Source organism: Schistocerca americana, chromosome 2 (assembly GCF_021461395.2).
Source record: "Schistocerca americana isolate TAMUIC-IGC-003095 chromosome 2, iqSchAmer2.1, whole genome shotgun sequence".
Taxonomy (NCBI): domain Eukaryota; kingdom Metazoa; phylum Arthropoda; class Insecta; order Orthoptera; family Acrididae; genus Schistocerca; species Schistocerca americana.
The window spans coordinates 433,181,141-433,206,539 of record NC_060120.1 but is presented as its reverse complement, the minus strand read 5'-3'; the positions used below and the strand labels follow the sequence as shown (position 1 = coordinate 433,206,539).

The window sequence follows — 25,399 nt, the reverse complement described above, 5'->3', positions numbered from 1 at the left end:
ACTGTTTTTCTTTCTTCCGTTGTAAGTTCATCATCGAACCAGAGGCAAATCAGAATATCACAAATCATAAAAAGCTCATTGTGGCTCAAAAAATAGGTCATATTCATCTGTTTGAAATTCAGTCAGACTTCCCATGTGCCTTATATAAACCAGTTATTATTAGTAGACAAAAGATGAAAGAATGCCTGTAGTTCTGTGGAGTGAAGTTCAATCCAGCATTGAAGACATGGTTGTAGGATTTTACTGTCTTCGGTACATTATTGGTATGCATTTCTATTACACTCTGCCTGCGATTGATGATTAAAAAGTCTGAGACAATCTATCCATGTCTGTAATTGTGGTCTAAGGTGACATGGAATATTTGCACAAGTCAGGTGGTACTATATCATGTGTTAGTTACCAACTTCAAGATACAAGAGTGGGTGCACTAGTTTCCTAAATACTGGTATCATCTTTTTCACATCCATTCACATCCACTTCATCTCCAACTTGTATATCTTCCTGTATCACATCCACATCAGCATCACTCTCGTCCCCATTTCCAAAAATTGATTCTTTATCACTATCACTCTTAAGCATGCCTGCTGAAACTTGATTGATTATGTAACCCCTTTCAAAGCATATATCATCATCCATTATGAATAAAATGCACTATCACACCTTACTTCAATAAAACCTACTTCCTAACTGGTAATTTGCTCCAACAGTGCATGCATATACATCATATACAAATTGGTTACAGTGTACATAGGAATGTCAGTTGAGAAATTGCACTGTTACTGAGCTTTTGTTTTTGTAATAAAATTAAAATGTAACATTGAACAACTGATATTGTATACTTGTAAAATACAGGATAGGATGTAATAGTATTATTTTTAAAGGAAAGTTGCTGCTACAATGTAGCAGAGATGCTGAGTCACATATAGGCACAACTAAAAGAATGTCGCATATAAAGCTTTCAGCCAGTAATGCCTTTGTCAGAAATAGAACACACACACACACACACACACACACACACACACACACACACACACGTGCAAACACAATTCACACACGAGACTGCAGTCTCGGGCAACTGTAGTCACACTGTGAGGAACAGCACCAGTGCATGATGGGAGTGGCGACAGGGTGGGGGTAAGGAGGAGGCTGGGGCGGAGAGGGGGAGGGATGGTAGTAGGTTAGAGGTGGCGGACAGTGCAGTGTTGCTGAGGAGCGTGCAGGAACAAGGTGGAGAGAGGGTACGGCAGCTATGTGCAGTTGGGAGGTTAGACTTGGGGGCAGGGGAGAGGTGGCGAGGGGGAGGGTAGCAGAAAAAGAGAGAAATAAAAAGACTGGGTGCGATGGTGGAATGACGGATGTGTAGTGCTTGAATGGAAACAGGAAAGAGGCTGGATGGGTGAGGACAATGACTAACAAATGATGAGGCCAGGAGGGTTACGGAAACGTAGTATGTATTGCCAGGAAAGCTCCCAGTTGTGCATTTCAGAAAAGCTGGTGTTGGTGGGAAGGATCTGTATGGAACAGGGTGTGAAGCAGTCATTGAAATGAAGGACGTCATGTTTAGCAGCCTGCTCTGCAACAGGGTGGTCCACTTGTTTCTTGGTGGCCATTCATGCAGACAGCTTGTTGGTTGTCATATCCACAAAGAATGAAGCACAGAGGTTGCAGCTTAGGTTGTATATGACATGGCTGGTTTCACAGGTAGCCCTGCCTTTGATGAGAAAGGTGAAGTTTGTGATCGGACTGGAGTAGGTGGTGGTGGGAGGATGTATGGGACAGGTCTTGCATCTAGGTCTACTACACGGGTATGAGCCATGAGGTACAGGATTGGGAGCAGGGGTTGTGTAGGGATGGATGAGTATATTGTGTTGGTTCAGTGGACAGTGGAATACCACTGTGGGAAGAGTGGGAACGATTGTGGACAGGACATTTCTCATTTAAGGGATGATGAGAGTTAGTCAAAACCCTTTTGGAGAATGTAATTCAGTTGCTCCAGTCCTGGATGGTACTGAGTTACGAGGGGAATGCCCCTCTGTGGGTGGACGGTGGGAGTCAGGTAGGTGGTGGGAGACTGGAAAGATAATGCACATGACATTTGTTTTTGTACAAAATTGGGATGAGAATTATGGTCTGTGAAGGCTTCAGTGAGACCCTTGGTATATTTCGTGAGGGACTGCCCATCACTGCAGATGCGACAACTACAGCTGGCTAGGCTGTATGAAAGGGACTTCTTGGTATGGAATGGATGGCAGCTGTCGAAGTGGAGCTAATGTTGGTGGTTAGTAGGTTTGATATGGACCGAGGTACTGATGTATCCATCTTTGAGGTGGAGGTCAACATCTAGGTAGGTGGCTTGTTGGGTTGAGTAGTACCAGGTGAAGGAAATGGGGGAGAAGTTGTTGAGGTTCTGGAGGAATGTGGATAGGATGTCCTCAGCCTCCATCCAGATCGCAAAGATGTCATCAGTGAATCTGAACCATGCGAGGGGTTTAGGATTCTGGGTGTTTAGGAAGGATTCCTTTAGGTGGTCCATGAATATGCTCATAGCCGTGCCCCAGATTTGTTTTAGGTAATGTTTTCAAAGGAGAAGTTGGTCATGTTGACTGAGAAAGGTAGTGTTCAACAGCGTACGACCATGGGCATTAGGGATGTTAGTGTAAAGGGAGGCGGCATCAGTAGTGATGATTAGGACACTGTGTGGTAAAGGGTCAGAAACTGTGGAGAGTCGGTGGAGGAAATGGTTGGTATCTTTTATGTAGGAAGGTAGGTTCCAGGTAATAGGTTGAAGGTGTTGGTCTGTGAGAGATTCTCTCAGTGGGGCCACAGTAACAGGCCACAATGGGGTGTCCTGGGTGGTTGGGTTTATAGACTTTAGGAAGCGTGTAGAAGGTAGGAGTGCGGGAGTGGTAGGGATGAGCAGAGAGATGGACTCCAGGGAGAGGTTCTGGGATGGGCCTAAGGATTTAAGGAGTGACTGGAGATCCTGCTGGATTTCTGGAATGGTGTCACTGTGGCAAGGATTGAAGGTGAATGTATCTGACAGTTGGCAGTGTCCTTCTGCCAGGAAATCCTTGCTCCAAGTGGAGCCTTTGTCCGCAGGTGGGATTATAAGGTCGGAATCAGTTTTTAGGTGGTGAACTGCGGTTCTTTTTGTGGCTGTAAAATTAGTTTGCATGTTGAGGGATTTGGGGAATTATGGTGAGGCAAGGTTTGAGGTCAAGAAATTCTGGAAAGTTAACGGGGTGCTTGGGGGGCAGTGGTGGTGGATCATGGTTGGATGGAGGAGTGAACGAGTTAGGCAGGGTTCAACATTGGTCTTTGGTTTAGTCTGATTGGTAGGGTTGGTGGTAAAGTGTTTCCACTGTAGGGACTGGGAGAAGGAGAGAAGGTCTTTAACAATTCCTTCATGATTGAATTTGGGAGTGGGGCAGAAGGTGAGGCCTTTGGGGACGAAGGCTTCTGGAGGAAAGGTTCATGACTGTGTTACAGGTCTGTTTAGGTTCTGGATTCTATTTGGTGGTGGGAGGGAGTTTTGGAAGGTGGGGTAAGTGTAGTAGGTCTGCAAGGCAGGGTTTGTCAGCTGGGGGGGGGGGGGGGGGGGGTAGATTGTTGTAGAGGTGTTGGACAGTGGTACTCCAAGATGAGAGTAGGAAGTGAGCAGTACGGAGATCTTTCTGAGGTGGCGCTGTGCATGTTCCTACCTGTCCCATCAAAGGAAGGGCTACCTGTGAATCCAGTCATGTGATATACAACCTAAGCTGCAACCTCTGTGCTGCATTATTTGCGGACATGACAACCAACTAGCTGTCTGTCCGCATGAATGGCCACCAAGAAACTGTGACCAAGAAACAAGTGGACCACCCTGTTGCAGAGCACGCTGCCAAACATGACATCCTCCATTTCAATGACTGCTTCACACCCTGTGCCATATGGAGCCTTCCCTCCAACACCAGCTTTTCTGAACTGTGCAGGTGGGAATTTTCCCTGCAATAGATCCTACGTTCCCGTAACCCTCCTGGCCTCAACCTAGTCCTCACCCATCCTGCCCTTTTCTTGTTCCCATTCCAGCACTACAAAGCCTTCATTCCACCATCACATCCAGTCCTTTTACTTCTCTCCTTTTCCGCTACCCCCCCCCCCCCCCCAAATCCCTCACCATCTCTCCTCTGCCCTCTGTCTAACCTGCAGAACTTCACTGGCAGTATCCTCTACCCTACTATCGCTCCCCTCCTTGCCCCAGCCTCCTGCTTACCCCCACCCAGTCACCACTCCCATCATGTACTGGTGGTGCTGCTCGCAGTATGGCTACAGTTGCCTGAGACTGCAGTCGTGTGTGAGTTGCATTTGTGTATACCTGGGGTATTTTCTGACCCCAATGTAAAAATTTCAAATTACTGCACTAAGAATCATGAAACACTAATAAATATTTTGCCCAGTTCTAATAAAATGTCCATTAAACGCACATGTGGAAAATATATGACCTACATCCATGATAAAACTGTTTCTTGTAGTTAAGAAAACCTTGGAATCTGAAAACATTCTAGACACTAGCAAGGTTAATAAGAGAAAACTAGTTTCTTGCTGTGCTCTGTCCGATGGCATTATACCCACACATGGCACAAATGTTTCTGGCTGCTTCTGCTGCTGTCACCCATCTATTGAACTCAAACAGAAGAATATATTGTAAATGCTCCAATTTCTCCAGTTGTCACACAATTTTCTAGCATCCAGAGCTCCAATCACTCTCTATAAATGACAATATGTAAATTCAAGTAGCAACAATGAACTAGGAATGAAAATGGAAATTGATAAATAAACCCATAGAAATAGGAACACCAACATGAACAACAAAAATGCTGTGAACTTGTGCGCCAATCTAATGCTTTCACCAGCTCCTGGCCCAGGACTGCAGAGCTCAGTTCCCACATCTGCCCTCAAGAGTTATTTCCCCCGAGTATAGTCTTGAGTGCTAGCTGTAGTGGATTCGCACCATGCCTCTAACTCCGCTAAACTAGTTGATATATATTGGCAGTCACCAATCTGTATCCTGAAAACAATCAGCGACACAGCATTATTTGACACCTGATGACATCGTGTCTGTAAACACATAACACTGCCCTTGACATCTCACACTTGCTGTGCAACAGACCACTGAAGTGTTTGCATGTATGCTGAATACTTTTTGTGCTTCACTTTAAAGTAAAAACTCTCATTGTGATTACAGTTAACCCAACTGACCACTACTAGACACACACAACCTACCTACAGATGCTTCCCAGTACTATTGCACATACTAACTACTCCTTCAGCGTGGTATTTAATGCTTTACTATTTAAAGTCTACACATTTGCAAAAGTTTATCGAAACTCTAGAACCTAGGAATCCATACAGCTGGTTAAGTATCTGTTGAGAAATTACTTATTGTGTGCAGTTAGCCAGATGCCTTTGGGTCTGATGGTTTAGCCCAGAAAGTTTCACCTCTTCAGCCATACAGAGTGTGCGTGTGTGTGTGTATGTGTGTGTGTGTGTGTGTGTATAGTCATTTTTATCTGTTTTCTGTCTTTCTCTTAGTTGCTCTAAATTCATGCAGGTATGTACTGTCTATGAATCTAAATGATGGCAGTTTGTTTTGTTGCCATACGCATTTCGCTTCTTTTATTTGGGAAGCATCATCAGTGGCCTGAAATATATGTTTCCTTTTATACAAACAATAAACATATTATGTGGTAGATATAATATGCTGCTGTAGTACATTTTGTTGTGTTTTTCTCTTGCTTTTTTAGGTGAGAAGCAACATTTGTAGCACAAGCTCCGTATTGTGAAAGTATCATTTGGTGTTACTTACAATTTCCAGTGCTGTTAACACTTGTGTGGTCCTGGAGAGACAGAACAATACACACACATTTGACATCTTCAGAAAGCCAACAGCCACAGACATAATTATAAATGCTTGATCCAGCCACCTACAAAATAAAAAATGTGTAGCCCTACAACACGTGCCCTACAACACGTATTACAAAGACTAAATAACACCCCTTTCAGTAAAGCAAACTATCAAAAAACAGTAGCCGACCGAGACAGATCCAGCAACAGGGAAGTAACCGTTTTTGTGACATTTATGAGTTCCTAACCAGGAGCGAATTTTATTATATTATCTGTGTGCTTTAATGGTTTATTTTCTTGAGTTTCTGCATGTAAATATAATATCTAATAGCCACAGTTTCCCCACAGTTTTCGCGTTTTTGTTTGCGTCAGAAAGTAAACCGATTTTGTGACACAATTAAAAATTCCAAATCGGGGCAAATTATTTAGTTTCACCTGAGTGCTTCGATAGTTAGGTTTTTGAATATCTGCGTATTACTAGACACAGTTCCTGCATTTTCATCAGGGTCTACAGTAGATATCTGTAGTGTGAGTCAATAGTCCATTTATCTGCATAGTTTAATTTTCCACAGTCTTCAGTATGGGCAGGGACTGCGATTGTTGTGGTGTGGATGTGAGCCGAGTTGGTGACACTTCACTCTCAGCTTCAGTGCTGTGATGGCTTCGGTTACACAGCTTGAGCCTGCAGTGGATGGGCACCACTGTTGTGGGCCTGCCGTGGGGATCCAACAGATGTCCAGCACGTCAGAGTCCTCCGATCGGTCCTCACTGGTGGCCAACCCAGTTACTGCTCGCACTGAGGCTGACCACTCACCTATGGTCGAGTGGGAGGTCGCCCCAGGGTGAAGTGGGCGGCGAAAGACTTACCAGGCGGCCACATGTAAGGCCTCTCCAGTTTGTCTGATAAACAGGTTCCAGGTGCTGTCTGTGGCTCACATTGTCGCTGAGCCAGATGCTGTCGCCTGTCCTGTTTCAGAGGAAACCACTCAGCCTGCAAGATCCGGGCAATTGCGGAGGGTGGGATTATTGGTAGTTGGGAGCACCAACCTTAGGCGCGTTATGGGGCTCCTTAGGGACTTGGCTGACAAGAAGGGTAAGAAAACCAATGTGCACCCCGTGTGCATACCGGGTGGAGTCATTTCAGATGTGGAAGGGGGTCATCCCAGATGCCAGGAAGAGCACAGGGTGCAGCCAACTGCAGGTGGTTGCTCACGTCTGTACCAATGATGTGTGTCACTTTGGATCAGAAGAGTCTCTCTGGTTTCAAGTGGCTAACAGAATTGCTTGCAAGATGAAAGCAGAGCTGACCATTTGCAGCATAGTCGACAGGACTGATTGCGGATCTCTGGTACAGAGCCAAGTGGAGGGTCTGAATCAGAGGCTCAGATGGTTCTGTGACCGTGTAGGCTGCAGATTCCTCTACTTGCGCCAAAGGGTGGTTGGGTTTTGGATTCTGCTGAATAGATCAGGTGTCCACTAAACGCAGTAGGCGGCTACACGGGTAGCAGGGGCTGTGTGGCATGGGACTGGGCGGTTTTTTAGGTTAGAGGGTCTCGGGAAAAACACAAGAAGGGCTTCAGTCACAAAACACAGGAAGAACATAGATACAGGAACCATTGGTATAACAGTTGTAAATTGTCGTAGCTGTGTTGGGAAAGTGCCAGAGCTCCAAGCGCTAATAGAAAGCACTGATGCTCAAATCGTTATAGGCACTGAAAGCTGGCTGAAGTCAGATATAAGCTCAGCTGAAATATTTGTGAAGAACCTAACGGTGTTCTGAAAGGATAGGCTAAACACAGTTTGCGGTGGCGTGTTTGTTGCTGTCAAAAGTAGTTTAAACTGTCGAGAAACTGAAGTATACTTCCTGTGAGTTAGTATGGGCAGAGGTCATTGTTGGGAACTGGAATAAAATAATAATTGGATCCTTTTACTGACCTCCCAATTTAGATGATACAGTTGCTGAAAGGTTCAAAGAAAACTTGAGTTTGATTTCAAACATGTACCTGACGCATACAACAATAGTTGGTGGTGACTTTAATTTACCCTTGATCTAATGGCGAAAATACATGTTGAATTCTGGAGGTACGTAAAATATCATCCGAAGTTGTGCCTAAATGCATTCTCTGAAAACTATTTCGAGCAGTTAGTTCATGAGCCCACGCGAATAGTAAATCGTTGTGAAAACACACTAGACCTCTTAGCAACAAATAATTCTGAGTTTATAGGTAGCATCAAAACAGACTCAGGGATTAGTGAACACAGGGTTGTCGTAGCGAGATTGAATACTGTAATCCCCAAATCCTCGAAAAATAAGCGAAAAATATACCTATTCAAAAAAGGAGAAAAAAATTCTCTTGTCGCCTTCCTGAGAGACAATCTCCACTCATTCCAAATTAATAATATAAGTGTAGACCAGACGTGGCTTGAATTCAAAGAAATAGTATCAGCAGCAATTGAGAGATTTATACCAAATAAATTAACAAACGACAGAGCTGATCCTCCTTTGTACACAAAACGAGTTAGAAAACTGTTGCAGAAACAACGAAACAAACATGCCAAATTTAAACAGGCACAAAATCCTCAAGATTGGCGATCTTTCACAGAAGCACGGAATTTAGCACAGACTTCAGTGCGAGATGCCTATAACAGTTTCCACAATGAAACTTTTGTCTCGAAACCTGGCAGAAACCCAAAGAGATCCTGGTCGTATGTGAAGTATGTTAGTGGCAAGAAACAATAAATGCTTTCTCTGCATGATAGCAATGGAGATACTATTGAAGACAGTGCTGCCAAAGCAGAGTTACTAAACACAGCCTTCCGAAATGCCTTCACAAAAGAAGACGAAGTAAACATTCCAGAATTTGAATCGGGAACAGCTGCCAACATGAGTAACGTAGAAGTAAATGTCCTCGGAGTAGTGAAGCAACTTAAATCACTTAATAAAAGCAAGTCTTCTGGTCCATACTGTATACCAGTTACGTTCCTTTCGGAGTATGCTGATGCAGTAGCTCCATACTTAACAATCGTATGCAACCATTCACTCGATGAAAGATCTGTACTCAAACACTGGAAAGTTGCAAAGGTCACACCAGTATTCAAGAAAGGTAATAGGAGTAAGCCACTAAATTACAGGGCACATATCGTTAATGTCGATATGCAGCAGGATTTTAGAACATATATTGTGTTCGAACATTATGAATTACCTCAAAGAAAATGGCCTATTGACACCACAGTCAACATGGGTTTAGAAAAACATCATTCCTGTGAAACACAACTAGCTCTTTATTCACATGAAATTTTGAGTGTTATTGACAAGGGGATTTCAGATTTGTTCCTTATTACTGGATTTCCGGAAGGCTTTTGACACTATACCACACAAGTGGCTCGTAGTGAAATTGTGTGCTTACGAAATATCATCTCAGTTATGTGACTGGATTTGCGATTTCCTGTCAGAGAGGTCACAGTTCGTAGTAATTGATGAAAAGTCATCGAGTAAAACAGAAGTGATTTCTGGCATTCCCCAAGGTAGTGTTATAGGCCCTTTGCTGTTCCTTATCTATATAAACGATTTGGGAGACAATCTGAGCAGCCGTCTTTGGTTGTTTGCAGATGGTGCTGTCGTTTATCGACTAATAAAGTCATCAGAAGATCAAAACAAACTGCAAAACGATTTAGAAAAAATGAGTGGTGCGTAAAGTGGCAGTAGACCCCTAAATAATGAAAAGTGTGAGGTCATCCACATGAGTGCTAAAAGGAACTCATTAAACTGCAGTTACATGATAAATCAGTCTAATCTAAAAGCCATAAATTCAACTATTGTAATACCTAGGTATTACAATTACGAACAACTTACATTGGAAGGAACACATAGAAAATGTTGTATGGAAGGCTAACCAAAGACTGCGTTTTATTGGCAGTACACTTAGAAAATGTAACAGACCTACTAAGGTGACTGCTTACACTACGCTTGTCCATCCTCTTTTAGAATACTGCTGCGCGGTGTGGGATCCTTACCAGATAGAACTGACGGAGTACATCGAAAATGTTCAAAGAGAGGCAGCATGTTTTGTATTATCGCGAAATATGGACAGCGTGTCACAGAAATGATACAGGATTTGGGCTGGGACATCATTAAAAGAAAGGCGTTTTTCATTGCAACGGAATCTTCTCATGAAATCCCAATCACCAACTTTCTCCTCTGAATGCGAAAATAGTTTAATGACACCAACCTACACAGGGAGGAACGATCACCATGATAAAATAAGGGAAATCAGAGCTCGTATGCAAAGATATAGGTGTTCATTCTTTCTGTGTGCTGTAAGAGATTGGAATGATAGAGAATTGTGAAGGTGGTTCGGTGAACCCTCTGCCAGGCACTTAAATGTGATTGGCGACGAGGATGGGGTCAATGTGGTGTGCGTACTGTAAGACCCTAATGAAGTAGGCGATGTCAACAATATGTCTCGTGGTCTTATTGTGGCGTGTTTATCTTCTGCCGTTAGGTCAGACGATAGAAATGCCACTTGCACGCTTAGAGTAGCAGATTGACGGTGACCAACTTTAAACAGAACTTGATAAATTTTCACACACATTTATTAAAATAATAACAAGCATAAAAATTACTTAAGTTGGTTCTGGATGATATTTACAATTGACTATCTGAAGTTCCTTTGGTATTGGTATGTTAATCTTGTTGTTGTTGTTGTTGTTGTTGTTGTGGTCTTCAGTCCTGAGACTGGTTTGATGCAGCTCTCCATGCTACTCTATCCTGTGCAAGCTTCATCTCCCAGTACCTACTGCAACCTACATCCTTCTGAATCTGCTTGGTGTATTCATCTCTTGGTCTCCCTCTATGATTTTTACCCTCCACGCTGCCCTCCAATACTAAATTGGTGATCCCTTGATGCCTCAGAACATGTCCTACCAACCGATCCCTTGTTCTAGTCAAGTTGTGCCACAAACATCTCTTCTCCCCAATCCTCTGCAACACCTCATCATTAGTTATGTGATCTACCCATCTAATCTTCAGCATTCTTCTGTAGCACCACATTTCGAAAGCTCCTATTCTCTTCTTGTCTAAACTATTTACCGTCCATGTTTCACTTCCATACATGGCTTACACTCCATACAAATACTTTCAGAAACAACTTCCTGACACTTAAATCTATACTCGATGTTAACAAATTTCTCTTCTTCAGAAACGCTTTCCTTCCCATTGTCAGTCTACATTTTATATCCTCTCTACTTCGACCATCATCAGTTATTTTGCTCCCCAAAAAGCAAAACTCCTTTACTACTTCAAGTGTCTCATTTCCTATTCTAATACCCTCAGCATCACCCAACTTAATTTGACTACATTCCATTATCCTCGTTTTGCTTTTGTTGATGTTCATCTTATACCCTCCTTTCAAGACACTATCCATTCCATTCAACTGCTCTTCCAAGTCCTTTGCTGTCTCTGACAGAATTACAATGTCATTGGCGAACCTCAAAGTTTTATTTCTTCTCCATGGATTTTAATACCTACTCCAAATTTTTCTTTCATTTCCTTCACTGCTTGCTCAATATACATATTGAATAACATTGGGAAGAGGCTACAACCCAGTCTCACTCCCTTCACAACCACTGCTTCCCTTTCATGCCCCTCAAATCTTAAAACTGCCATTTTGGTTCATTTACTGCATTTTTATATTTCTCTTTTCATCAATTAAATTCAATATTTCTTCTGTTACCCAAGGATTTCTACTAGCCCTCGTCTTTTTACCTACTTGATCCTCTGCTTCACTACTTCATTCCTCAAAGCTACCCATTCTTCTTCTACTGCATTTCTTTCCCCCATTCCTGTCAATTGTTCCCTTACGCTCTCCCTGAAACTCTGTACAACCTCTGGTTCTTTCAGTTCATCCAGGTCCCATCTCCTTAAATTCCCACCTTTTTGCAGTTTCTTCAGTTTCAATCTACAGTTCATAACCAATCGACTGTGGTCAGAGTCCACATCTGCACCTGGAAATATCTTACAATTTAAAACCTGGTTCCTAAATCTCTGTCTTGCCATTATATAATCGATCTGATACCTTTTAGTATCTCCAAGGTTCTTCCATGTATACAACCTTCTTTCATGACTCTTGAACCAAGTGTTAGCTATGATCAAGTTATGCTCTGCGCAAAATTCTACCAGGCGGCTTCCTCTTTCATTTCTTACCCCCAATCCATATTCACCTACTATGTTTCCTTCCTTCCCTTTTCCTACTACCGAATTCCAATCACCCATGACTATTAAATTTTCGTCTCCCTTCACTATCTGAATAATTTCTTTTATTTCGTCATACATTTCTTAAATTTCCTCGTCATCTGCAGAGCTAGTTGGCATATAAACTTGTACTACTGTAGTGGGCATGTTTGTAGTAGCTTACCCGCATTCATATTTTTTTATTCATTATTAAACCTACTCCTGCATTACCCTATTTGACTTTGTATTTATAACCCTGTATTCGCCTGACCAAAAGTCTTGTTCCTCCTGCCACCGAACTTCACTAATTTCCACTATATCTAACTTTAACCTATCCATTTCCCTTTTTAAATTTTCTAACCTACCTGCCCGATTAAGGGATCTGACATTCCATGCTCCGATCCGTAGAACGCCAGGTTTCTTTCTCCTGATGACGACGTCTTCCTGAGTAGTCCCCGCCCGGAGATCCGAATGGGGGACTATTTTATCTCCGGAATATTTTACCCAAGAGGACACCATCATCATTAACCATACAGTAAAGCTGCATGCCCTCGGGAAAAATTACGGCTGTAGTTTCCCCTTGCTTTCAACCGTTCGCAGTACCAGCACAGCAAGGCTGTTTTTGGTTAGTGTTACAAGGCCAGATCAGTCAATCATCCAGACTGTTGCCCCTGCAACTACTGAAAAGGCTGCTGCCCCTCTTCAGGAACCACACGTTTGTCTGGCCTCTCAACGGATACCCCCCCCCCCCCCCCCCCCCCCCCCCCCCCCCCCCCCCCCCCCCCCCCCCCCCCCCCCCCCCCCCCCCCCCCCCCCCCGTTGTGGTTGCACCTATGGTACGTCTATCTGTATCGCTGAGGCACGCAAGCCTCTGCACCAACGGCAAGGTCCATGGTTCCTTGGGGGGAGGACGTTAATCTTATTCACGTTAATCTTATTCTCACATATATGTCTGATACTTGACAAAAGTGTCTATACATTATTTATCTTCATGGCTGTGTACAGGAATATGGTAATCTTATTAGGCGCAGACTGAAACTTGACTATAGACTGGTACAGACAAATGTAGAACTGGTACAGACTGGTGCAGACAAATGCAGACTGACTAATCGGAGGTCTGTGCACTCATAATACCTCACATGTTCATGTATCACTGCGCGAGTGTGATCCACAAGGAGAAAAGGTTCTACATTAGCAGCAATCTCATTGGCACATATTAATATGTGGATCGGCGGAAGCAGAATTTGGTCTGTCTCTATGGCAGCCATCTCATAGTGCGGAGACGGAAGAGGCTACGCCTGTGCTGTTGTCCTTAGCGGGGCGCGCTTTAGTGGGAAAGTTATGTACGTGCTGACTACTCAGAACTATGTACACAACACATACATTACACGGTTAACTTTCTTGTCACTAGGGTGCTCTACTCAGCAAAATATTAAGTTGGAACAAATCGTTATTTGTATCCTGCCGCTGCCAACAACTACTCGGCATGGTGGTCAATAGGAGTAACTGTTTCGATAGAAGCCAGAACAACATGCAACATCTGAGAAACATTCATTTGTTTCGGGTCAGTACCAACTTTATCTGTCTGTACTGTGTGCTACAATAAGTAGTACCCTTACTTTATCATATGTGCATTGCTTTGGTGTTAACTTCACCCTGTGATAATGATCCCATACAGAGGATACCCATTTCCCAGTATTTGTAACTTGCTGTTATATGGTGGGTTGTTTGCCATCTGAGGTTGACAACGATTTCAATCAACACAGGTACTCTCGACAACTGCCATGTGAAGAGTTTGTGTTTGTGACTTTTCTTTGTGTGTGTGTGTGTGTGTGTGTGTGTGTGTGTGTGTGTGTGTGTGTGTGTGTGTTTCGTAGCCTTGTGCATGTTCGTAGCCTTGTGCGAAGTGATTTGAAGTCTGTGGGTCAATTGATTCTTTCACGTTGTTGTTTTCTGTCACAGTTTAAGATGGAAAACTCCAGTACTGCCAAAAGGGACAGGGAAACCCTTTCTGTGGAAGAAAAGGTAAAAATCCTGGAAAGAGTTGAAGCTCACCATGGAACACGTGTTGCATTAGCACAGAGTTTAGGAATACCGCTATCTACGTTGAACACTATTGTGAAAAAACAGAGACTCTATTTTGGAAAGTGTAAGCAACAGTGGGCAAAATTAAAAAAAGAAAAAGAAATATGCCAGCTATTCAAAATTCACAGAAACTGGAAGAAATTGCAAAGAATTGGTTTCTCCTGCAGCACGTGTATCGAATATTCCAATAAATGGTGTGATGATGCGCGAAAAGGCACTGAAAGGCGCCAATGTGCTTGGGATCAAGGACTTTACAGCATCTAATGGGTGGACAGATAGATACAAGAAGCAGTACAATGTAGTGTATAAAACTGTATGTGGTGAAGAAAACAGAGTGGTAGGTTGCAAGAACTTTTGAAACAATATAAACTGAAGGATATCGTCAATATTGACGAAACGGGTCTCTATGTCAGTGTATTTCCAAATAAAATGCTTGCCTTTAAAGGCTAAAACTACCATGGAGGTAAACACAGTGAAGTTCACCTGTCAGCAATATTAGGCACGATCAGGGATGGTTCTGAAAAAATTAAACTGCTTGTGACTGGCAAATGTAAAATACATGGTGTTTTAAACACATAAAAACACTGCCAACGAACTACAGTGCCAACAAAAAAGTGTGGATGATGTCAGAATTATTCGAGAAGTAATTACGTTGCCTGATGCAAGAATGGGTACTAGAAAACTAGAAACAGAAAAGTTCTCCTGTTAGTGGATTGTTGCCGTGCGCATCCCAGAAATATATGTCTGTGTAATGTGCGATTCGAGTTTCTGCCACCAAACTGCACAAGCAAATTACAGCCTTTGGATTTGGGTATTATCCATGCCTTCAAAAAACGCTATAGGAAGGTGATTGTGCAGAAGACATTAACTTTGATGGAAATTGGGAAAGACTCAGCCATCTTTAAAGTGTCAATTTTAGATGCTTTGCATTATATTGCAAAGGCATGGACAGAAGTTAAGGCAGCCACCATCTCCAGTTGCCTCCGAAGAGTGAGATTCATTGAAGCCGGCCATGGAAATGGATCTGACACACTAGATGTGAGTGTTAGTGATAACTGTGAAAAACTGCTTATTTCATCATGGGAAAAGCTGCAGCTGCAGCGTCCAGTTCACGATTTCTTATACATTAACGTGATGTCATTGTGGAAAGTGTTTCTGTGGATGACGTGATCGACTTTCACACTCAAGAAAATACAGAAAGTGACAATGACAGTGATGAGGGCAATGAGGTTCCCTCATTTGCAGTTGTTAATGCTGCAGTGGAAACAATTAAAAAATATATTTCAGCTGCAGATGTTGATGACAAGGTTTTCCATTGTGTTTACAAACTCGAAAACCACATTGAAAAAATTAATCAGAAAAAATTAAAACAACCCATAATTTTGGATTTTTTTGCTAAAAAGTAGTAACTACTGTACCCATTTGTTCACGTCGTATTTATAGACCAACCAAATTAAAGTCAATATAATAAATATAAATGGCATATTAATGTTTTGTAAATGTGTGCTTAAAATTCTTCAGTGTAGTATGATTTCCTTCCCTGTAATTTTGGCTGTGGATACAGTCTGATCTCTTCGTAACCCCGATGTCTATGTTGATTTGAAAGTGTCAATTTGGCTGCGATCTGACGAAGCCAGTGAATGTGAAATAAAGGCTGCGGTGACTGATTGATCTGTAGTTTAGTGCCATATTTAACATACTGTACAATATTTGACGCACCTATAGATACAAAATCAAAAACAGCAAGATAAATGGCTGGTGCTGTATACATCTGCTGACATCCCTTTTGCAGGAAAGTTACACTAAAAATTATGCAGTTTAGGGAGGTTTTTAATGCAGTATACACTTGACCTGCACTTTTCATAGGCATCTAGTGTAAATACTAAAACTGCCAATTGCATCACTTTAGCTTTGCAAACATGCAAATCAACATGGCGGTCGGGTGATTTGCATTATTTTTAATGAGATTTGTTGTGCTAAAGTGTCGGTGAATGTCATATTACCTGCTAAACATAGCACTAAATTCAGATAACCTTTATTAAATAATAAACACTCCCTGATGAGTATTTTGTTCCCTATTATCTACATATATCGTACAAAACTATGAAAATGGAAAGGGGGCCCCATAAATAAACGGTTAAACTTAAAAAAGTCATTTCCTCATTTTACATTTTCTCGCAGTTTATGCCATTTTTTTTCAAGTCCCGTGAAAAGTGTGTTTTTACTGTGCTTGCCTTACACTTTTACTGAGTTGGTATTGAAACGTTTTGTGAGGAAGCAAACTGCTATTTTTCACAAGAAAGAGAACAGTGCATGCTATTGGTCAAATGATTCCCTTCTAGGTGTCACTGCCATGTCTGAGCTCATGACAAAGACAAGACTCAAATTATTTGTAGAAAATTTGCACTTCAATGACAATACAAAAACTATACCTAGAGGCATTGCTGATTATGATTACCTTCAAAGTATCCATAATTCAGAAACTCAACGCTTGTTTGAAACAAGTCCACGTTCCATCAAGCATATTGCTGTTGATAAGAGCACGATACCTTTCAAAGACCAATCCTCATTAAGCATTATATGCCAGTGAAAGTGCAGTTGTAAATTATGGGGCTTAGCCAACACTAAAACAGACTTTGTTTCTAATTTTCAAATTTATACAGGGAAAATGTGCAGAGCAGGAAGATTCCAGATTTTCTCTTGAAGGGTGGTTTCTAATGAGACTATGTGAGACTTTCATGGATTGTCATTGTCTTGCCTTTGACAATTTTTTCACCTCATTCAGACTAATGGTATCCTTATATGAATTGGTCTTTGTGCTGTTGGCACAGTCAGGCAAAATATGAAGGGCCTAGAGGCCAGTTACAATGTGGAGAGTTTGTCTTCTGTACAAAAGGGTGTGTATCTGCAATAAAATGGTAAGACAAAAAGCCAGTTACAGTTTTGCCAACTGCTTACCACCTGAAAATAAAAGATTTGTCACAAAAAAATAGAGATGGTACCATCTGATCTACAACCTGCCCTGCATCTGTCATGGAGTACACAGCTGCAGTGGGAGCTGTAGATCAAATTTAACCAGCAGAGAGAAAGACATACTTATTGGCAGCGGATCACTCAAATGGTGCATTGTGTTTTTTCTTTTGTTTTGGACACTGAAATAGTAAACAGTTTCATCATGTGAAACTGTAATAACGGGGGAAAATGTAATCAACTTCCTTTCCCCCTTGTTCTTGTAAGGCAGCTTTCATCTGGAAGAAATGTAAAAAGAAGGGGAAGGCAAGCATTCATTGCAAAAAAAAAAAAAAAAAAAAAAAAAAAAAAACCAGTAGTTTGTGGAGTTATTGATGATGTGTGCTTGTGTGCAGCTGCAAAATATTTTCCACCAGAGCACAGGGAGGTGATACAGGCAATGCAGTACAAGGAAGCAAGAGATTAAGACTAATTTCATATGTAGATACTGTAAAGTACCACTGTTTCTTCAGCCATGTTTTGAAAAATTTCATAAAAATGTTAAGCTGTAAATAAATAAATTTGTTTGATATAATAATGGTGCTTACTTTTTTCCTTTTACAGAGAGACAGAGACAGAGACACAGAGAGAGAGAGAGAGAGAGAGAGAGAGAGAGAGAGAGAGAGAGAGAGAGAGAGAGAGAGAGAGAGAGAGAGAGGGGGGGGGGGGGTTGGGTGTTCTCAATTTATTCCTCCTCGAGTCCAGTGGGACATATACATCCTACTTAAAATAATAATTATAAATCTATAAACAACAATCAAACTTTAGAAATATGGCCTGATTCGGTATCCATTCCAAAATAAGGAAGCCAATTTTTACAGTAATATGCAAAATTTTAACTAATGCAATCATGAAAGGGTTAAACAGTATCTCGTCTTTATGAGGTGGTTTGCATGAGAGTTCTTTGGAGTGCTTAAAGATGTCTTGGCTGTCAGTGAATATGGAGACGTCTTCAACTTTTAGGAGTCCCGTTGAGGACTGAATGGGCCCATATAGCTCTTTTATTCTAGTACAAAGGTATTGTAGGTGTACAGTATCGTAAGAGTCTTGTAGGTTTCTTATTTTTTGTTGCCACCACATGTTCATATCCCTTACTTTGGTCTGACATTTATTTTTTAGTTCTTGAAAACTTATCTTCTTCACTCTAGAGATTCGATCCTACATATGTATGAGGTGTGATAAAAAAAGAAACAGAACTTTACGTTTTTCTTAAAGAATATTTATTTATTCTTCAACAGCTTCATCCCCTTCAAAGTAATCCCTCAGATGTAATATACTTGTGCCAGCACTTTTCATTATGGTGTTCAGCTCCTTTGGCGGTTATATTTTTATCTCATCAATGGTGGCAAAACGGCATCTTCTCGTGGTTCTTTTCAGCGTCAGGAATAAAAAGAAGTCGTAGGAGGCTACGTCCGACAAATATGGTGGCTGACGCAATATAACAGTTTTGTTTTTGCCAAAAAATCACAAACAAGCATTGTAATGTGACCATTGTGATGCAATTTCCATGAGTGGTTTTGCCACAAGTCTGGTCATTTTATTCTGATTGTTTCACTGAAATAGTGCATAACTTCCAGGTAGTATTCCACACTGATTGTACAACCGTAAGACAGGAACTGATGATGCACTATCCCACTGTAATCGAAGAAAACAGCGAGAACAACTTCCGCTTGTGATTGAACTTGTGAAAAAATTTTTTGTCTCGGCTCTTCAGGTAGTTTCCATTGGAACGATTGGGCCTCGGTTTCAACATTGTACCAGTATACCCGTGTTTTCTCACTGGTTATAACTTCCTTTAGAAATTCTGGGTCACGGTTGACTTCATTCAGCAATTCATGAGCGATGTCTACACAATGTCAGTTTCGGCTGAAATTCAACAGTTTCGGAATATATTTGGCCGCTACTCGTTTCGTGCCCAAAACAAATGGTGATTTGATGATTTTCCAGAACCATTTGCTGTACTTCTTCCACAATGTCATCAGTAATTGATGTGCTAAGGCATCCATCTCAGTCATTTTCAATGTCTTTTCAACACTCCTTGAAATTTTTATATCACTCATAAACTCATGTCATACTGACAGCAGATTCGCCAAAAGCCACAGTCACCATTTGAATGCGGTGCTGCACTTTATTCCATTTTTCATGCAAAATTTAATCAAATTCTTTAATCCATCTTTTTTGAAAGTAAAAATTCGCCGAGCACTCAAAAACACACAACCATTTTACTGTCATCAATAAATTAAATATTCAAAACAGCTGAAAATGCAAACAATGTGCAGGAAAATGTGTAACAACAAGATAAAAAAATATGAAAATCAGATGTACAATGGTTATTTTTGAAGTAAGAATCTCTGCTGGTGCTGGTTGTATGATCATACTGCTTTGTTTGTCACCATGTCAGTCAGTAATCCTGCCAATTGTGAGGTTCACTTGGTTATTCAGCTCTTCAGTGCAAAACAAGTTCGTCCTGCTGAAATTCACTGGACAGCTTGTTGAAATTTATGGTGCAGGTGTAATGAATAATGGAAATGTGCGTAAATGGTGTAGGCTGTTTAGTGAAGGGAGGACAAATGTTCATGAGGAATGATCTGGAGGGCCTACTGTGAAGAATGAAGACTGACACAAGAAGTGGATGAGGCACTTTGCCAAAACAGGTGCTTCACAATTGACAAGCTGCACCTGAAATTTCCACAAGTTTCAAGATTGGTAGTTTTTCACATTGTTACTTACAAACTAAAAAAAAAAAAAAAAAAAAAAGTGTGCAAGATGGTGCCGAAAATGTTGACAGAAGAACACAAAACAAAGCAAATGGCACATTCTTTGTCTATTTTGGAGCACTGTCACAAGGATGGTGACGAGTTCTTGACCCACATTTGTGACTGGTGATGAGACATGAATTGCCCACTAAACTCCAGAGAATAAATGTCAATCCAGCGAGTGGCATCATTCAAACTCCCCAATGAAACCAAGAAAATTCAAACAAGAACCTTCAACACAGAAAATCGTGGCCACAGTTTTTTGGGACCAGAAAGGCATTCTTCTGTTTGACTTTCGCCAAGAGGAATGGCAATAAATGCTTGAGAGTATGGGGAAACATTATTAAAGGTTAGGGGTGTTATTCAAAACTGCAAGTGGGGGATTGCTCTAGCAGCGTCGTTCTACTTCGTGACGTGCTGGGTCTCGTGTTGCAGCAAGAACAAAGATGCAACTGGACAAGTTCCATTGGGAATTAGTGGATCATCCACCATACAGTCTTGAAGTAGCACCGTCAGACTGACTTTAATCCGTTTCCAAAATTGAAAGAATTTCTTAATGGAAAGTGCTTAGAAAATGATGACATGTTGAAAGAAACTGTTACTAACTGGTTTAACGGTCAGCCAGCAGAGTTCTTTGCTCCTGTGATCCAAAAGCTGGTGCCATGACTTGACGAAAGTTTAAGTGTTTGTTGTGACTGTGTTGAAAAGTGAAAAATTTGTGCATATTGTAGTTTGTGATTCAATTTATGTTCATAAATAAAGTTTCTCTTACTTTATTACAAATCAGTTCTTACTTTGAAAATGACCCTAATATAAAGCCCACGAAATTAAAAAATTCCCATTACTTTTTGATCACATCTCACATATATCATTTCTGTATTGTATATGACATGTCCAGTACTATTGCACTGAATGGTCCAAGAAAGAATAAATCCAAAGAGTCAAATGAAAATCTTACAAGTGTAATTAAAAATAGACATTTTGCACCATTGCTCTGTAAGTTGGCAGTACTGTTACCGATGATGTGAGGAATGACCTATAGGGGGCAGCATACTACAGACAAGCAAAATGCAGCCACAATACCAGTTCAAAATGGCTACCCCACTTGTGACATGCAGCAAGAAAGAACAACATTCTGTCATACATTTTCTGAACAGTAAAGATATGAAAACTATTGAAATCCATCAGCAAATGAAGGTCCAGTATGGTGATGCATTTCTATCACTGCAGCAAGTGCACGAGTGGAGTAGAAAGTTCGGAAATGGTGTGATTTCTGTGACAGAAGCCCAGTGCCTGGTTTAAGAACACCACAATATTATGACATCAGAGTCTACTGCAGCAGTTGAAGCTGCAAATATGAACACAGCTCATGGCTCAACATGTAACATTATTCATGAAGTGCATAAATTTTACAAAGTGTCTTAAAGGTTGGTGCCATGGCAGGTCACTCCAGAACTGAAAGAGTGAGGCATTAACATCTGAGAAGAACTTTCACTGTGCTTTGAAGCAGAAGGTGATGGCTTTTATGTGAGAATTGTTACAGGAGACTAAACCCAGATACACTACCACCAACCCTAAACAAAGAGAAAGCATAGAATGGTACCATTTCTCATCATCAAAACCCATGAAGTTCCGGATGCAGCCATCTGCAGGGGAGGTTTTGCTGACTCTCTTTTGGGATGAATTAGGCGTTGCTGTGGAACACTATACGACTAGGGGAAACACCATCATCAGTGCATCACATTCCAATGTGTTAAAAAATCAGCTTAAGCCTGCAATAAGCTCAAATCAATGTGGACTTCTGACAACAGTTGTCATTTTGCAGTTGACAATACTCGGCCTCATACTGCCCTTGCAACACTTGTAACCATCAATGACCTGCACTTTGATACTCTTCCACATCCATCATACTCAACAGATCTCGCACCAAGTGATTACCACATGTCTGGATCACTCAAATAGGTGATGGGAGGAAAGAAATTTTGTTCTGATGAAGACGTGCAGCAGGCAGTGCACAATTGGCTGCACACATGATCAAAAATCTCCCCCCCCCCCCTTGTCCCTCAGAGAAATCTGTGCACTTCCTACATGCTGGAGGAAGTGTGTTGTAGGAGACTATGTCAAAAAAGATACATGATTTCTGCTTTTGTTCAACAAAAAAATTTGAGGTTTTCATTTTAATCTCTCTTGTAAATAAAACAGAGCAAGTAATAAATAGATTTATATTTTGGTATTATTCAAAGTATGGTCCATTCTTAATCTAATTTTGTTATGTTGAGTGGATGGTGAGTCAGATGGTGACAGTTTCATTTTGAAATTTTGATGTGTGAAATTTCTTCCTTTTGATATAAAGTTGGTCTGTCCACTAATCACATATATTCCCTGAGCTCTTCATATATATCCATGTGTTCTTTAAGTGTTTTGGTAGGATAAACTGAGTGTCAATAATAAAGACTTTATGTTCACTACAATGACTAAGTAGTAGTGTGTGTTGGAAGTGCAATTTCCTACTTATTTTTTCCCAGTAACGCTGCTGCACTCTAAACATTAACCCTTTCAGACTCTGTGGTTACAATTGTGTACATTAATTTTCATGACGTCTTAACTGCAATAAAAATATTTTTCCTCAATTGGGAGCTGATGTACACATTTGTGAATGTTCATTCTTTTCACCGTGCACAAGTGCTGCCATCTGTTGTGCAGTGCTATAAACATATCAACAGATTAATGTAGCGGTGCAGAGCAGTTTGTGACCTTGAAAGTACCTGGTAGTCTTTGGTAAGCTATAACCCACAGTATAGTTGAGCACCAGTATTGTTGTTTTGCATGAACATTGTAGAATGTTAGATTTATTTATTACAACAAGCAATATTTCAAAATCATTTGTTTTAGTCAACAAAAAGAAGCGATGTTTTTCTGTGTGCACAATTGTAGCCATGAGGTCTCAAGAACAATGTTTTACATAACACTGAGTATCTTGTGTTTCCTTCACATGAAGTGCTTGTTGGAACAGTTTCTTTTTATCCTGAAGATTGTATGAGTTTTGACTGGGATTTATTCAAAACATATGAAGTATGTTGTATTACTAGATATTGTTATGAGCAACAGTTAGGAAAATAGACAACTTCCAGTTGATGAAAATGTCGTTAGGTCTACTGTAAATTATTATTTTAGGGAAATACCACTACTGATATTATTATTTGTGAATATTTCAGTTCTGTTCATCATGTCGAAGAAACAGTATTTCAACATTGAGTGAGATGCAGATGCTGTTTTAGAGATGCTGCTGAATGGAGAGGTGTCAGATTTCGATTTATCATCAGGTGAATAATCAGTTCCTGATGTACAATCCTACTGTACTTCAGGACAGAAAGAAGTGAGAGTGGGAGCTGACAAAATAAACAGGGGAGAAACCAATGGTGAGTCAACTGCAAATAATGAAAGTGGTGTGTGCAGTGACAATGGTAACAACGATAGTGATATTCAAGACAGTGATCCACTTACCAACAATGAGCTCAGTGATGTAAAATACATTTTGTCAGAAAAAAAGGACATCAAGTGGCGTCATCGTCCTCTCTCTATACTGGATTCATATTACGAATGGGAACAATGTATTGAAGAACAGTAAATACTTTCTCCTTCAACTTATTTCAGCAAGTACATTACCAATGATCTGTTCAGTACTATGGCTGATATGACAAACCTATATGCCTTGCAGAGTGGAACAATTAGCAATTTCAAACTAACTACACCAGCAGAACTCCAAACCTTGTTTGGGCTTCATAAAATTATGGGAACTCTAAAATTTCCTAGAGTCCAAATGTATTGGGACACAACATTGAAAATGCGATTATTCTTGGACAGTATGCCCAGAAATAGATTCTTCCAACTCGGAACAAATTTACATCTTGTTAACAACATGGCTATACCAGCAGACAATCAATAAATAAAGTTCGGCCTATATGTACTGCCATCCATAACAGATGTCTGGAGTTACCTGTGGAGGAAGAGCTTGCTGTTGATGAGGCAATGATCCCATTCATCGGGAAGCTGCCAGTAAAACAGTATGTGAAGAGAAAGCCTAAGCCTTCTCCGTGGGGTATCAAAATGTACATGTTATGTGGTAAGAGTGGACAAGCCTGTGATTTTATTCTTTATCAGGGAGCATCGACTGAATTTCAGATATCTTTGTTGAAGGAATTTGGCGAAGGTCCAACAGTAGTTTTAAAATTGTCCCAGAGAATAAAAAACCAAATGGGGCATAAGATATATTTTGACAATTTCTTTTCTTCATACAAGCTTTTCCAAGCATTGAAACAAGAAAAAATTTGTGCTGCTGGAACTGTCAGAGTTAATCATTTTGCAAATCCTCCTCTAATACTAGATAAGGAGGCAGAAGAAATTTGTAGCGCAGATGACATAACACTGGTAAAATGGGTTGACAACAGAACAGTTGTTCTAGACTGTAATTTTATTGGAAAAGGAGAAATTGACAAAAAAGTTGAATGCTGGGACTAAAAAGAAAGTAAATATGTTACTATCGATCGACCAGAGACTGTAAAATGCTACAACCATGGCATGGGCGGAGTTGATCTTTTTGATCAATTGATGTCATACTACAGAATTTTTATAAAGTCAAAGGACTGGAAGCTCAGAGCTATTTTCCATGCTGTAGATTTTGCTGTGGTACAGAGCAGGCTCGAATACAGGAAAAATGCCAATGCAGTTGGTCTACAAATGAAGAAAATAATGGATCTCTTACACTTCCATATGAAGCTGGCTGATGCTAGTGTTAAGTGGGATGGATACCTCGAATAGAAAATGAGGCCGACAATCTGCCACACCTCCAGATACACCTGTTCAAAGATGATGAGGAGAAACTAGGCCTCCTGAAGAGATTCAGTATGATGGAACACAACACTTACCTCTTCATGAAAGTGGTGCACTGCCTACCATGTGCAAATTTCCAGGATGCAAGGGACGTTCAAGAATAAAATGTGAAAAATGTAATGTACATCTTTGTTTGTCAAAGGAAAAAAACTGTTTCCATTCATTTCATGTCAATTAGAACCACATAATGAACATAATTCCTGACTCATTTCATTTTTAATTAAAACTATGGTGAATTTTGCATGTATTTTGTGTGTAAATGATTTCAAATTTATGTGTAATGTTTAAATAAATTAGTTTTGTCTGCTATGACTTCAGTGTTGATTGAGACCCAGTTTACACAAATGTGTACATTTTTTTTCGAAAATGGTAACATATCTTAAAAGGAGGGTGTCCACAATGAGGAAACCAAAGAAAAACTGGGAATGAACTCTATAGATGTAGCAGTCAGGGCGAACAGGCTTAGATGGTGGGGTCATGTTACACGCATGGGAGAAGCAAGGTTACCCAAGAGACTCATGGGTTCAGCAGTAGAGGGTAGGAGGAG

The 25,399-nt window shown here is 40.8% G+C and overlaps 1 long non-coding RNA gene across 1 annotated transcript in view; it reads left to right on the top strand.

Annotated features, from left to right (window-relative positions):
* Positions 1-25,399, top strand: part of LOC124596621 — a 71,908-nt gene that overhangs the window by 10,059 nt on the left and 36,450 nt on the right. The window contains exon 3 of the long non-coding RNA XR_006978331.1: positions 23,178-23,381. This is a non-coding gene — a long non-coding RNA (uncharacterized LOC124596621). The remainder of the gene's footprint in view (positions 1-23,177; positions 23,382-25,399) is intronic.